We start from the raw sequence: 16,100 nt of genomic DNA on the forward strand, positions 1-16,100 counted from the left end.
CTTGTTTTTGTCGTTGAAAACGGCAACATGAGGACCTACAAGTACATTTTTGAATTCAAAGGAAATACAAGTCGATGAATGGAAATAAGCACTTTGATATAGACTGCTCAAGAATTATGGCTTAGCTGGAACTGTCGGCAAGTAAGTTAAATTATGTGTATTAATCAACTTATATTATAGCTCGACAATCTCTCTCTCTCTCTCTCTCTCTCTCTCACACACACACACACACACACACACATTTTTTCACATTAGACAGACAAGTCTGATGCATGCCTAAAGCGGAAATAAATCCAAGCAGCGGCTGATTTTAAAGAATGAAAATCTAGATTTGTTACAAAGTGTGTTTATTTTGCATAGAAAACATTAGTTACAACTTTTATATTATTTAAGAGATAACGGCTTTTAAAGGGTTTGGTTTTACGGCTTTTTCAAAAATCCGTCGCGCACACACACGCACCCTGTATTCATTAATGACTAATATTATCTCTATTTCATTCAATATGGTCAGTTGTTTAAGGCATTTTTGTTCAATTTGTTTTGGTCATTGGATTGCTATTGTTATTTTTGTCATCTTCGTCGCCGTCCTTAGTATGTATCTTGCGTGTGTTCTGTTATATTTCACCGATTTATTATCTACCTCCTGTACAAAAGAGCAGCTTACGAAACAGCGTAAGATTTTCTTACGCTTAAAACTTATGAAAATTATGTGCGTAAATTTACACTGCATCCTGAAACCGCTTTTCTGATAATTGGATGCATTTCTTCTTCACGTGCATTGGTTAACAACGGTAATCTTACATCAACGTCAGCAACAACAATAACAACTCCCATAAACACCGCCCCCCCCCAACAACATGCAAACGAACAAACCCACAAACGGAGAAAAAGAACAATGCATACTGTATGACATCCAAGTGGATAGAATATTATTTCATCAACGGAAAGAATGTGGATACTGCTGGACACACTAATATTCCATCAACGGAAAGAATGTGGATACTGTTGGACACACTAATATACATCACCGGAAAGAATGTATATACTGTGGGGTGTTTCAGTGCAGTTCAAAATAGAAAATGAACTGATTATCTTTTCTAATTAACTTATATGCTTTGAGAACGACGATGAGCTTATGTACTACGTTTACTCAATTAGTTATGTATTTTTTATTCATATATATACGTATAAATACGAATAAGCGAGCTATTTTCTTTCCTTTGTCAATGTCAAATGTTCTTGTTTAACAGTACTGACACGGTTTACAATTAAGTTGAAAAATTGTGCAAAAACTATATAAATTAACAAATTCTTGAAATTTTCAGAATTTTTTTATTATAGGTCATCTACGTACGAATAAATTAAGACTATTAAAGTGTTTAAGGCTTTGAGACGATCCCTCATTCCAACGAAATAGATCTACATCACGCACCACTGTATACATTGTCATTTTATCTCAAGTTTTGACGAGCCTATAAACAGAGAGTGGGTGTTGGAAGACGAATGAATGGCGATTGTTCTTCAGATTTTGGTTTTATAGTGCAAATATTTTAAGCAAAAATAAATTCATACCTAACTAAACTGTTTTCTTAGTATTGCAATGAACATCAAGTAAGTTCGGAAGGTTGTAGCTGACATACAGGATTGCATAAAATGACACACTTACCTTCTCATCCATAATGGAGGACTCTCCTGGTTTGTCGTTGAAAACGTCAGTATGAGGAACTCAAAGTACAATTTTGAATTTAAAGGAAACAAAAGTCGATAAATACAGTGAAGTGATTAGATAACCAGTTTGAAAGAGACATCTAAAGTATGACTTAGATGTTACCTTGAACAAGTAAGTTAAATCATGATTATTCATTCATCGACTTTTATTATAGCTGGACAATCTCTCTCTCTCTCTCTCTCTCTCTCTCTCTCTCACACACACACACACACACACACACTGTTTCCCCATTAGACAGACAAGTCAGCCTTCTGCCTTGAAAGGAAAGAAATCCAAGCAGCGGCTAATTTTAAGGTATCAGAATCTGCATTTGTCACAAAGTGTATTTATTTTGCATATAAAACACTAGTTACAATTTTTATATTATTTAGGTGAATAACGGCCTTTAAAGGGCCTGGTTTTAAAGCTTTATTTTTGGAAGGGGGAAGAGATGGAGTATGCTGGTAAAGTTTCTTCCATGTGTTAAAAAGAACATTAATTATTAATTTTTTATTAATTTTTTCTTTATTTGAGTACTTAATGATTCAGTGATTTAGTATTTTTTGACAATGTCATAATATATATATATATATATATATATATATATATATATATATATATATATATATATATATATATATATAGTGTATACAGTTTGTATTTATTTTCGTCAGGCACAGTACCGCTCTGGGGGCCTAGTGGTTAGAGCGTCCACTTCGGATGCGGGAGGTCGCGGGTTAGAACCCAGGCCGATTCGTAACAAAGACATAAAAAAATGGGATTAACAGTTGCCTTGCTTGGCGCTCAGCATTAACAGGTTATTGTTTGCACTGGTCGGCCTGGTGTCAGGACAATAAGACTAGGTGGGACATGATGCTACAAATCTGCCACATGATGCTCCAGTGCTAGACATCACTATAAAGTGTCACACTGCAGACATCGTAGCGAAATTGATAAAGCTACTTTAAAAATCCCGCCTCCCCCCTCCTCGTCAGGCAAACATTCAAGCAGTGAAAAAAATATGATAGAATGGTGATTCGTGCTCTTAAAGGAAACCAATCTCTTCCAACGTGATTATAGATGGCTGGCGAAGACGACCAGAGTTGTCTTTCATAGACATATTTGTATGTTCTAAACAAGTTCGATGTGCAACACGTATTCACTTTGCTAAGGTTACGTTACCACACACACACACACACTTTCGTTATCGGTGACACAACTTGGAAGACAGACCCCCCCCCCACCAAAGTAATCAGATAGTTTGGTACTTAGTAGCGCTGTTTACACATTTATGTTGCTATCTATCGGTCGGGTGTTCGGTTATACGTTTCATTTTCTATCTGTTAATTAGCTAGCTGGTGTGTGTGTGTGTGTGTGTGTGTGTGTGTGTGTGTGTGTGTGATTTGGATTTTAAACGTAGCTTTAAAAAAGTTTCAGTCATATCGCTAAGATCTCTGCAGTATGGCACTTTATAGTGATGTCTAGCACTGGGGCATCATGCCGCAGATTTGTAGCATGATGTCCCACCCAGTCACATTATCCTGACACCAAGATGACCAGTCATAACACTAACCTCTTAATGATGAGCGCCAAACGAGGCAGCTGTTAGTACCATTTTTATGTCTTTGGTATGACTCGGCCGGGGTTCTAACCCGCGACCTCCCGAAATAGAGGCAGACGCTCTAAGCACTAGGCCACCGGAGCGGTCATAGATGGGACATAGTTACACTTAACAATATTACAAAGGATGGTCTCTGAACATACATAGATGTGACACAATTATGCATAAATGTTAGACGATGATGTTCTACAAATACAGAGATTTGACTTAATTATATTGACCTATTGGACAAGGATGTTCTACGAATACAGAGATGTGACATAATTGCTCTACTTTTGGGAATATATGCTGTACAGAGACACACAAATGTCGCATCAAAAGAATAGAGACAGACGTTGACGTGAGTCATCTCTTGTTGTCACTACATCTAGAATCACACCAATCTTATGGTTTAAATTTGATAATTAGATTAAAATTTTATTTGCCCATAATAGCTATTTGACAGTGATGCAATGCAACAGTTTATTCATTACGTATTACTGTTGGACAAAGTTGTTTGACGAATTCAGTACAATTCTAGACTGTGTTCATCTTCGCTAGCCAAGGTTCTGACGTGATAACCCTATCTACACCTTGGCGTATCAAAATTAAGTTATGCAGATTTGAAAACAGTTATTACATAATCAAGACAAATGGAACACATAACTTAAATGGCCTGAAAAATAAGCAATATTTCTAGTGGCTGTCCGTGTTTGCACAAACACGTTTCACTCAAACACATCTGAATAACTTCCTTCTAGTACATATTCATACATTTTATGCTAAACTTCCAAAGTATCCTTTTTAGGTCAATTGCCCCAACCATTTTTGGTCGATGTACAATGCACCACGCTATTTGTTAGAGGATATTACATACTAAGGGAGGCAACTAATGAAATCCAGTAGATGTCGCTAGGACAAAGCACCAATATATATTTTCGATCCGCCAAGGTGTATATATGATTATCATATCGGAACCTTGGCTAGCGAAGACGAACTATGTCAGAATCATACTTCTTGTTACGGTGTGTTTAAAAAATCTAAATTTTATATTTAAATGGAACGGTTACATTTTGATGTAGTTCTAAGAATCACAAATGAGCTATCGAAATAAACTTGCAGTTTGTATATAAAGGTCAGATGCTGACACTATATTTGTTTTATAAATCTCAGATGCTGACACTTATTTTGTTATTTAAAGTCAGGCGCTGACACTTGAGAATATTATGGGAAGTCACCCATCATTCTCTTTGTATTATGATACTCACAAGAGGGATATTAAGTAGGTATTTTATATATGTATGTGTCTCCTGTACATATTTCAGTTTCAGTAATGTTGACCTTTTCGGAAGCCTTGTGGGACAAATAGCTAACTACCCCTGTGACAGAAGCAAGCCCTTAAATGATGTTATGAAGACGCTTTGTTATTTGCGGTTCGTGAAGGGAAAGACCGGCTTGTAAGGTTGCTTAAGTTTACATCAAAGTAATGCTAAAATGTTAATAGATTATTGTATAAAATTCAGAACAGAAAAAGTTATTTTTATTATTTCTTATTAAATCGTAAGTAGTTTCATGAATACATTTATTAGTGAAAGGCTTATCGTTGCCTGAGCAAAAGCATTTTAGCCGTGCAAAGATGCTAAATTTCCGTTAGTTTCATACCAAGTGCAATTTAGTGCCATGTTATATTATGAACTAGATATTCTTTCATTGTCTTTTAATAACAACACCTCCCCACCAAAGAATAAAACAAACATGCAAACAAATAATTATGTTAAATTATCTTTATTCACGAATCTAAAAGTAATTATACATTTTTAAATGCTAACCCAGGGCTGTCACTTGTGGTCCGAATGCCTTCCATGAGTATGCGTGCCTTTGATTTGAAACAAACGATATAATTAGTGATCGTTGTACCTTGTTATTTTACGGCTTATGCATTTACATCACATATTTTTTTCCAATGCACTTGCCATGTCATGTCTATATTTTTGTGACTATTAGCTCTATTTTTGAGTGCTTTTTTCAGGACTATCGGCACTAAACGAGGTCTTTGCCTTTTTGAAAGCATTTGTCCTCGAAGTCTAGAAGACTGATGATAGCAACAACAACGACGCAAGTGCGCCAAATCTTGCCAGTCTTAGCAGGAACAGCAAAGTGTGAGTGAATTATTAAGAGTTGTTTTTGTTATATTAAAATACATGATGTTAGGTTGAAATTTGCCTTAGGTTCAGTTTCTTTATAAATATGTATAGCTTTGTATGCAGATTTGAAATACGAGCTAATAAATTATCAATATCCTGCTAATTGAGAATAATGAGGTTTACGTATTTGGTAAGAAAGAGGCGACTTTACAGTTGTAAATGTCATGTACAGATATGAATAAAAATCATTATTTTCCTTGTTATTGCAGTATCTTGACAGTTATAATTACTTGTTATCGCAGTATCTTGACTGTTAAAATTACTTTTTTCATTGCAGTATCTTGACAGCTATAATTATTATTAAATTATATTGACAGTTTTATTTATTTGTTATTGAAGTATCTTGACAGTTACAGTTGCTTTTACAATATGTTGACAGTTTTCATTACTTGTTATTGCATTATCTTGACTGTTATACTTACTTGATATTGCAGTATCTTGACGGTTATAATTACTTGTTATTGCATTATCTTGACAGTTTTCATTTCTTTTTATTGTAGTATCTTGACACTTATAGTTGTTATTAAATTATCTTGACAGTTTTATTTACTTGTTATTGCAGCATCTTGACAGTTTTAATTACTTGTTATTGCAGCATCTTGACAATTATAATTATTACTGCCGTACCTTGACTGCTATAGTTACTTGTTATTGCAGTATCTTGGCAGTTATAATTACTGGTTCTTGTATTATGTTTACAGTTATACTTGTTATTGCAGTATCTTGACAGTTTTCATTGCTTGTTATTGCAGTATCTTGACCGTTTTCACTAAATGTTATTACATTATCTTCCCATTTTGCATTGCTTGTTATTGCAGTATCTTGACAGTTTTCATTGCTTGTTATTGCAGTATTTTGACAATGTTCATAGCTTGTTATAGCAGCATCTTCATAGTTATAATTACTTGTCATATATTATCTAGACAGTTATAACTACTAATTATTGCAGTATCCATCGGACAAAACAAGCTCTAATTTACAAATGGAGTAACCTTATTATTATATACTCGATTTCTAGTACTACCTCAGGCTTGTATATATATATATATATATATATATATATATATATATATATATATATATATATATATATATATATATATATATGTGTGTGTGTGTGTGTGTAATACACTACAAGGAACAAAGTAATTCAATTTATGCTGTAATGCAAAATAAAAAAAAACTACCGCAGACTCATCGATACACTACAACAATATTAATGCGGACATAACTTTGAACCTTGTCACACGCTCGACATCACTTCAAAAGGAATTGGTCCACTTAAAATATTGAAATTTAGTCAAATTTTGAATGAATGCCCATTGCAACAACTTTTCCATTTGGTCTGGAATTAATAGATATTGGTATTTTTGTCGATTCTACTAATGCTTATGAGTATGGACTGGATTTATCTGTATCAATTCCACATGAAGTACATCTGATTTGCGCAGTGATGAAGACGTCTTTACTTATCTGAATGTGTGTTTCTCTTCTGTCATTAAATGTTTGAAATCATAATGTGGGTAAAATATCAACTCTTAGTTTGATTATCAAAAGGACGCTATGGAATATAATGTTCATTTCATTTTAAGTGCAATAAAGAGGATGTTATTGCAGTTGGAATGTAGTGGAAATTACAGTACAACTTCGAAATGTATAACCAAGCCTTAGAACCCATGACATAGCTCGTGTAATTCGGTAATATCCTAAAATTCTGCAGTTTCTAACACACTTAAGTTGCGTAAATGTTCTCTAACTTATCATTAAGACACAGAAGTTTAAATATTATACATTTACATTGACATAAAATATGTAAATATGTAATATATATCGTCTGACAAAATTCATCCTATATTTATCTCGATAGCTATGTGTACGTGGAATGCAGTGAAGACATCCATTTTACCATTTCAGTTGTCAGAGGCTTTACAACAGCAAGTAGTCGCAAGGGCACGTGATAAACTAGCCGAGTCTTTTGACGTTCTTGAGGATCTGGCATGGAGAAATGAGATTTTCATGTAATTATAATTTCCCCTTTGATCTTCTTACTCATACAGTAACATCCCTGACTATGTAATTTCGTGTCCTTTACTATAGAGGTTGCCAGCACCCCAACAAAATATACAAAATTCTAGAAAAAGCGCATTAAAATATGAAAGCTTTGGACTCGCCATTTTGTCATCCAACAGTCGAAGACATTTTCTTAAATCTCATAATCTTCAATAACAAAATCAAATTTTTTTTTAACATAAAACGTAATTATTTCCAGATCAGCTGTTAGGAGGTATCGACAACTGTTCACCTGCAAAAAATAAAAAATGCAAGCAGTGCTGGGTAGGATGAAAGGATTGATGCACTTGTTACTGTATGACCTGGAACTGTAGCGAGATAGACATAAAACCTGTCATCCACCCGTCTATTAATTTACAAATGAACAAAGCCATCGACCAAACTACATTTACAAATGAACAAAGCCATCGACCCAACGTCCAGTTGGGTCGATGGCTTTGTTCATTTGTAAATGAATAGACGGGTGGTTCACAGGTTTTATGTCTATCTCGCTACAGTTCCAAGTAAAAAATTAGTTGTCACAGAGTAAGAAACGTCGACATCAATTTAGTGAAATACGATTTAAAAAATGATCACTACATGTAGAAGAATGACCAAGGAAATTTGATTTTGTATGCGGCACTAATGAACAAGTTGAATGTAGTTTGAAACTAAATTGTTGCGAGTGCTATTTGTTTTACCTCCATAGAAATGTAAACAAAATAATGCCTCACGGTGGAGAATTGACAGAAGATCAGAATGTGAGGATAATAATCCAGCTGACGGTGAAATATTTAGTAATAGAAAAATAATGATAAGTGTGTTATACCATGTTTAATGAAAAAGACTGGAGAGCTAGTGCAAAAGGAGCTTCCAGTGAGGGAAGGGCCCTTTATGGAAGATAGATGGTTTGTCCATGTTTCTAGAGTGACAAAACAGTTTAGAAAAAAAACTTTAAAGCACTGAAACAGTCCCTTGCCATTAGATACTTCGGATCTCAATACGGTTCAGAATAAATAGCAAACAATGAATCCAAGCTTGAGAAAAGACAACAAGATAACAAATCTGTCTGTTTACATTGGTGCTGTTCTCGAAATTTAGTACTTTTTCAGTTTTTAAGTAGAGGACTGTATGACTATATTGATAATCGTCTTGATCAGAACCAGGCGATTTTTGAATGCTATTCACATTTAGACTTGTACCTCTCAGAAAACTTGGCATTACTTTAATGTAGACATTTGTTTTCTTTTACGGAACTATCATAAATGTTTACGAGTTAGACCTCTAAGAAGCCAGAAAATGTTTTGAAAATGCCGGCGACCTGTGGCGAGCGTAACACAATTTAACCAGGCGATAAATCATATATTTTTGATTCTCTTTGTCTCTTAACATCTCATGAATCTATTTCATTGAAGATGTGTGATAGCTCGTTGAATCAGACCAAAATTATTGAAAAGTGGCGCTATCACGCGAATTATTAAGGAATTGATGAGTAGTTTTTTAACAAGCCTTTCTCGAGATACATACCAGGTCTCGTATTGTACATTTATTTTCATTTTCCATGAATCAACCGGTATTTAAAACTGCTGTCTTCGCTAAAAGTCATTACTGACCGCTCCGGTGGCCTAAGGAGTTACAGCGTCCGCTTCGGATGCGTGAAGTCGCTGGTTCGACGGATAGAAAGACTGATTTATCACCTAGCAGCATACGCTTAATCTATATACAATATAACGTAGTACCGCAGTAACGGGTGGCAGAGAGAGAGAGAAAGAAAGAGAGAGAGAGGTACACTATCTCTAGTTAGACTATGAGAATACTTAATGTATGGTCAGTACGTTTTCTCACTTAGTTCTTTTATCTCTCTCTCTCAACAAATTTAATTTTATTTTTAATGACTTTTTTTGTGAATCAAACAACAATTGCCCGGCATGTGAAAATCATCATTACAAGTGAATTGAAGCAGGTTATTGAAACTAATATGGAAATATAGCTGATCAATAGACAAAACACACATGCGCACCAACACAAGGATTACATTTTCCGTTTGGTGTTTCGGGTTCGGCTGGTTGAGATTACTCCCTTCTTAATGGGGAAATTAAGCCACTTTCTTAAGTAAGCTTTAAGTGCATTAGAGAACCAGTCTCAGGGTCGATTGGGATATTCTTTGTTTTTGTTTGCTTAAAAATAGTGTATTGCCATTATTACAAAAGTGCCATTGGGATCAGACTATAAGTTATGGCAACTTATGAAAGTAGTCCCTCTATCTTGCAATAATATTGCATGTATGCGGTGATTAAAAATACTACGATTTGTTTTATACTTGGTATGCAGCTTAGGTTGACGTTATTCAATATATATATATATATATATATATATATATATATATATATATATATATATATCGAAATATTATGAGAAGATTAAGCAGTCATGCATTTATTATACTAATTCGTAATTTCTGGCCTGGGTATCGTTTTAGATCCAATACTGAATGACTAACTCATACACTAACATATATATATATTAATCTACTGACTTCTTGCTAGCTGACTAGCTTATTACCTTCCTTCCATAACTTTTTCTCAACTTACAGATTTGTTTTGCAGAAAATAAGGTCCATCGACTGCCAGTATGCATCAGAGCAATTGTACAAGTACATCTGCAAAGCTTATGTGTTCTCAGTTCCTGAGGTAAGTTTCCGATAGACCTCTTTCCTTGGGTAAATTTTTCAAAAGATGTTTTGCGTACAGTTGAACCAGAGGCGTGTGGTAGCTTTTTATTTGTTGTTATCAGCTGCATTCCAGCTATCTATAAAATATACATGGAAACCTAATTTGCATGGGCCTTCTGGCCTTTAAATAAAAACAAAAACCTTTTCATTAGCTTTCTCTCCTTAATTAACATCCAGGTTTTTTCCTCTCGTTTTTGGATACTAAGAGTATTTTCATATGTCAATGTGTTGTTAACGCCATTCAGTACACCTATCAACCAACCAACCGACTAACCAACCAACAACCATCCAACCAACGGATGAATGAATGACTACAATTTATTTCATCACAAGTTATTTTATTCAATCAAATAAGCTGGTTGTAAGTCGTTTTCTTGTTGGTGGCAATTTGTTTTCTTTTTCTTTGGACTATCGATCGTTCAGATGTATTTGCTTCAATTGTCTCACTCGAATGAGATTTACTTATGGAAAATAATTGTAATGTATTTTATTTGAAGAACATGAAAAAGAATTTACTCGATCTCATAAGAGCATAAGAGAATTCTTATTTACAAAAAATGGAGAACCTATCTGATTCAGTTAAAAACCAAATCATTTATAAAGAAAATGAAACATTTTGGAAGATAATATAAAACCAAAGTTTGTTGCTTATTAGAATTTGACTGCATTCTTTTAGAAAAGAAATCAATTAGGTTGAAGCCAATTTGGACGACAAATCTGACAATATCAATCTTTTTAAATAGATACCGATCAGATGCAAATGGATTTTGGATGATAAATTTGACATAAACAGCTCCAGCATTGCATACTAGTATATCAGCAATAAGAAATACTACATCGGAATCCAAAATGCAAAAATATGTCAAACCGCTCGTTTTGAGAGTGGAGCTCGGTTGATCAATTATATAAAAGTTAAATGGACTACATATGGTAAAATAATGAATTGTTTTTGCATATTATTATTTGCTTTTTAATGTTTTAATTTACTAGGAATGGCACGTTACAAACGGTTTTCATGTCGAATTACAAGATCCTGCCCTACAATGCTGTGATTATTTCCTCAAGAACGACAAGTACATTCGCCTTATGTGCATGGAGGAATCTTGTAATATATTGTAACTGTCGGAATATTATAGTCTTTACTGTAATTGATGAAAGTTCGCGAAACACTATAATGAAGGACATATAAGACCACCACAATTACTACATCACACAATTGATTTATGTTATTCAGCGAGTGCATTTTTCAAATAGGAAGAAAAACAATTACCAATAAAAATATAATGGTTGCTGGAACTATCAGCTAATCACGGTACGTATAATTGGTACATATACGTCTGACCAACTGATGATTTAATAGGATGCATTTGCTAATTTGGCATGATAAAGAGAAGTGTTATATATATGGGGTGTCTGAGGAGACCATATTCGATTATCGCAGATGAAATTTAATAGACTTTCTTGGACTAAAACTCACAATCTGATGAACTTACATGCATTTGTCGGGCAAAGATAATCTCACCCCTCCCCCAAATGCAAGTAGACGTCAGTTCGACGCCGTCTAAGGGAAACAACTCTTTTGTTTCGGGACAGTGACCGGATAAGTTGTTTCCCTTTATCTATTGCAGTCCTGTTATGTCAAGTCAATATTATCTACAAGAATCCTAAGTGCTAAAAGTCGTTCTCTGTCCAAGATTATATGAATAAAGACAATCTTCTCAGTAGGAACCTCCCCCTCTTTTTTACAGCCAGTAAGCAATAATGAGCTGAGTAGGAGTCAAGTCACACAGATACAGAAAGTTGGCAATATTTTCCCCTGTATAGCAGTGGCTGCAAGCAAGGATAAACGTCAACCGTGTGAGAAGGATACCCGAATGCTAGACCTGATACCAAGTTTTCATATTCATCATTGCAACGCGATTCCGGGAATCTAGGTGATTGCTGAATATCCATTATATTGCTATATAATGTATTTGAATCTTGCATCTTGAATAAATATGCTGAATAAATGTTTAGTATTCATACAAAAGTCTGACTCTGTCATGCGTTTAATCAAGTATATTGAATAAGGTGTCTTTACCAAATAAAGTGTCAGTGTTGTATAGGGTTGTCGTATCAAAAACTGATAGAGAAATAAAGTACCTAACGGCCAAAAACCGTTACAATATATCTATCTATCTATCTATCTATCTATCTATATATATATATATATATATATATATATATATATATATATATATATATATATATATATATATATATATATATATATATATATATATGTGTGTGTGTGTGTGTGTGTGTGTGTGTGTGTGTGTGTGTGCATAACTTTGTAAATATATTCTATAGACGTGTGAAATATTATTATACGGATGTTTTAGAAGCAAAGGTTTAGAGAATTCTGAGGATTTCGACATACGATTTCTATGATGTCTACACTGTACCAGTTGGTGACGTTCTTGCTTGACTAATTCGCTGTTCGTGAAGTTTTTATTTTAGTAACTTACTATTGGTTTTGTTCTGTCTTTCCTAACTTGCTGCTGGTGTTGTTTTTTACCAGTTTGCAGTTGGCGATGTTCGCATTTTACTAATTTACTGTTGGTGTTATTCCTGCTTTACTAACTTGCTGTTGGAGATGCTCATATTTTACTAATTTACCGTTGATGCTGTTCTTGTTGTACTAACCTACAACTGCTGTTGTTTTGTTTTTCTATGTTGCTGTCATAATGTTTGAAGTTTACTAACTTACTGTTGCTGTTATACTTTATTACTAGCCTGCAGTTGGTGATAACCGTATTTTACTAACTTACTGGTGATGTTGTTCATCGTTTACTAACTCACTTCTGTGTTGTTCCTGCTTTACTAACTTGCTGTTAGTGATGTTTGTATTTTACGAACTTACTGTAGGAGTTGTTCTTATGCTAATTTTCTGCTGGTGTTCTTGCTTTACTAACTCGCTGCTGGTGCTGTTCGTATTTACTAACTTACTGTGGCTGTTGTTCTTGTTATACAAGCCAACAGCTGCTGTTGTTCTTGTTTTACTAACTTACTGTTGGTGTTTTTTTTAAATACTACTGTTGGTGTTTTTTTTAAATACTAATTTAGTCTTTTACTAAGTTACTGTTCTTGTTGTTCTTATTTTACTAAGTTAATATTGGTGTTGTTCTGATGTTACTCACTTTCTTTGGTGGTGTTGTTATTTTACTAACTTAGTGTTGTTGTTCATAATGTATTAACTCACTGTCGTTGTTTTTAATGCACTAACAGCTCCGGTGGCCTTGTTGTTGGAGAGTCCGCATCGGATGCGGAAGGTCGTGGGTTCGATTCGCGGCTGAGTCATACCAAAGACTTACAAAACTGGTGCTAACATTTGCCTCGCTTAACGCTCAGCATTAAGAGGTTAGTTTTAGGACTGGTCGGCCAGGTGTCAGGATAATGTGACTGGGTGGGACATCATGCTACATCTCTGCGGCATGATGTCCCAGTGCTAGACATCACTATAAACTGCTACGCCGCAGACATCGTAGCGATATGACTGAAAAATTGTTAAAGCTACGTGAAAAATCCAAACCGCACACACACACACACACACACACACACGCGCGCGCTAGTGCTGTACGTGCTAGATACAATATCATCTACCAGTACCTAGTTGACACACAGTCCAATGCAACTTGAGTCATCACTCAATATGTAACGACCATTTCTTTTTCTTTCAGAGGTACATTTGTAGTATATTTGGGTCAAAGAATAAGCATTTAAAACTTTTTTTAAGTGATGATATCGCTTTATAACATGAAAATGATCCGTTCGTTATTTGCTAGGATTTTAAAATTGCCTATTTCGTGTTTTTGATGTAGCTCTGAATGTTTTGCTTTTTGGATACATCTCATACCATATAATTGGTACTATTACATACTACAGTTATTACAAACTTACCATTCTCCATTTTTTGTTGTATGAGAGGCAATGTCCCCCCCCCCCGCCCCAAAGCAACCCATAGCAACGACTTATGTCATTAGAGTTAATTCTACACATTTTTTAAATGGCCATTTTTAGCGTTCATTAAACTAAAACCCTCAAGTATCAGGCTAGATTTAAACATGAGTTAAGATAAAAATTAAATCAATCAGACATACACAAGCACATATGCACACACGTATCTCTCGTTCACCAGCGTACCATATTTAACAGCTTTGTTGGCTATTGGCTTGTTAAAGTTTTTCTTACATTATTTTTTTGAACGATATAAAATAAATAAAGTCAGGCCTTCTTAATTAAACACTTTTGTTTCCTTTGATGCCTTTGTGGTTTGGAAAATGGTGAATAAAAAGAATTTCGCTTGTATTATTAGACAATATTTGATCGCACAAATAAAAAAGCAACCACTGAAATAAGCTTTTGATTTATATGGTATTTCTACTCTCTGATTTCTATTTAAAAAGGTTTCCATTTGGGTGGTTGTGGCCTTGATCCAGCAAAGAATGATTATAAAATGGAAAACAGTCCCATGGTAATTGAATTGTAATTCCACTTTAAAGTACATGCCTTCATAAATATATCGAATAGCTCGGGTTTAAAGTCAAGTTTTTTAACAGTTGTAGGTAAAGACGGGAGAGGTCGCTCTCGCTGCTTCCAAAAAACGTTTTATGTTGCCTTCATGGTGTTATCTTTAATGACATGGTTAGAGCGTCCGCCTCGGATGCGGGAGGTCGTGGGTTCAATCCCCGGCCGAGTCATACCAAAGACTTACAAAAACGGTACTAACAGCTGCCTCACTTGGCGTTCAGCATTAAGAGGTTAGTGTTAGGACTGGTCGGCCCGGTGTCAGGATAATGTGACTGGGTGGGACATCATGCTACATGTCTGCGGCATGATGCCCCAGCGCTAGACATCACTATAAACTGCCACATTGTAGACATCGTAGCGATATGACTGAAAAATTGTTAAAACTACGTTAAAAATCCAAATCACAACACAACAACAACAACTTTAATGACATTGTTCATTATCCCTTTTATTTGAATTGTAGCACATTTATAAATGACAGCTAAGCGTTGTTCTCGTTTCTAGATGCAGATATGGAAAAGAGACCAGAAGAAATATATGTACAGGCAACTAGCACTGTAAGAAAGGGACTGGTTTCACATTCAAGCGAGGTAAATACAAGCTTCCATTTATTTGTGGAAAGAGAATATGAGCCAAATAATTTGCATTTGCTGCGTATTAAATTGATGAGAGCGTCTTTAGTAAAGTTACATTTAATTTGAATTGACAAATTCACGGACATGTGTATTAAATAACGAGGAAAGTAAAACCTACCCTGTAATTCATATTTATTCAAATCCAGTAAAGAGATTGATATACTTTGCAAACCACCAGTAGCGTGGGATTTGAAAACAATTGTGGAAGCATTTGTGCAATCTATCTTCTAAACTAAAATATTCTTACATTAGAAAATTAACACGAGTACCACATATTTTCTTTTTTTATATAAAAATAATAAAGTAACAGAAAACGTTTATAGAATCTGTATTTGTTTAAACCGGATGTCAGATACGTGTAACAATGTCATGTTTATATCAAGAATATGTGCATATAAAGGGTACCAGGTGTATATCAAGGATACCAGGTGTATATCAAGGATACCAGGTGTATATCAAGAATACCAGGTGTATATCAAGAGTACTAGGTGTATATCAAGAATACCAGGTGTATATAAAGAATACCAGGTGTATATCAAGAGTACTAGGTGTATATCAAGAATACCAGGTGCATATCAAGAATACCAGGTGTATATCAAGAGTA

The 16,100-nt window shown here is 34.7% G+C and overlaps 1 long non-coding RNA gene across 1 annotated transcript in view; it reads left to right on the forward strand.

Moving 5' to 3' along the window:
- Nucleotides 1–1,515: 1,515 nt before the first annotated feature.
- The window catches only part of LOC149797521 (uncharacterized), a 42,073-nt gene continuing 27,488 nt past the window's right edge, over nt 1,516–16,100 (forward strand). Inside the window, exons 1-7 of the long non-coding RNA XR_016421839.1 lie at nt 1,516–1,840; nt 4,634–4,770; nt 5,338–5,467; nt 7,427–7,530; nt 10,168–10,251; nt 12,041–12,226; nt 15,366–15,451. This is a non-coding gene — a long non-coding RNA (uncharacterized LOC149797521). The remainder of the gene's footprint in view (nt 1,841–4,633; nt 4,771–5,337; nt 5,468–7,426; nt 7,531–10,167; nt 10,252–12,040; nt 12,227–15,365; nt 15,452–16,100) is intronic.

This window comes from Sinohyriopsis cumingii, chromosome 6 (assembly GCF_028554795.1).
Source record: "Sinohyriopsis cumingii isolate HCF-2022 chromosome 6, ASM2855479v2, whole genome shotgun sequence".
Lineage (NCBI taxonomy): Eukaryota > Metazoa > Mollusca > Bivalvia > Unionida > Unionidae > Sinohyriopsis > Sinohyriopsis cumingii.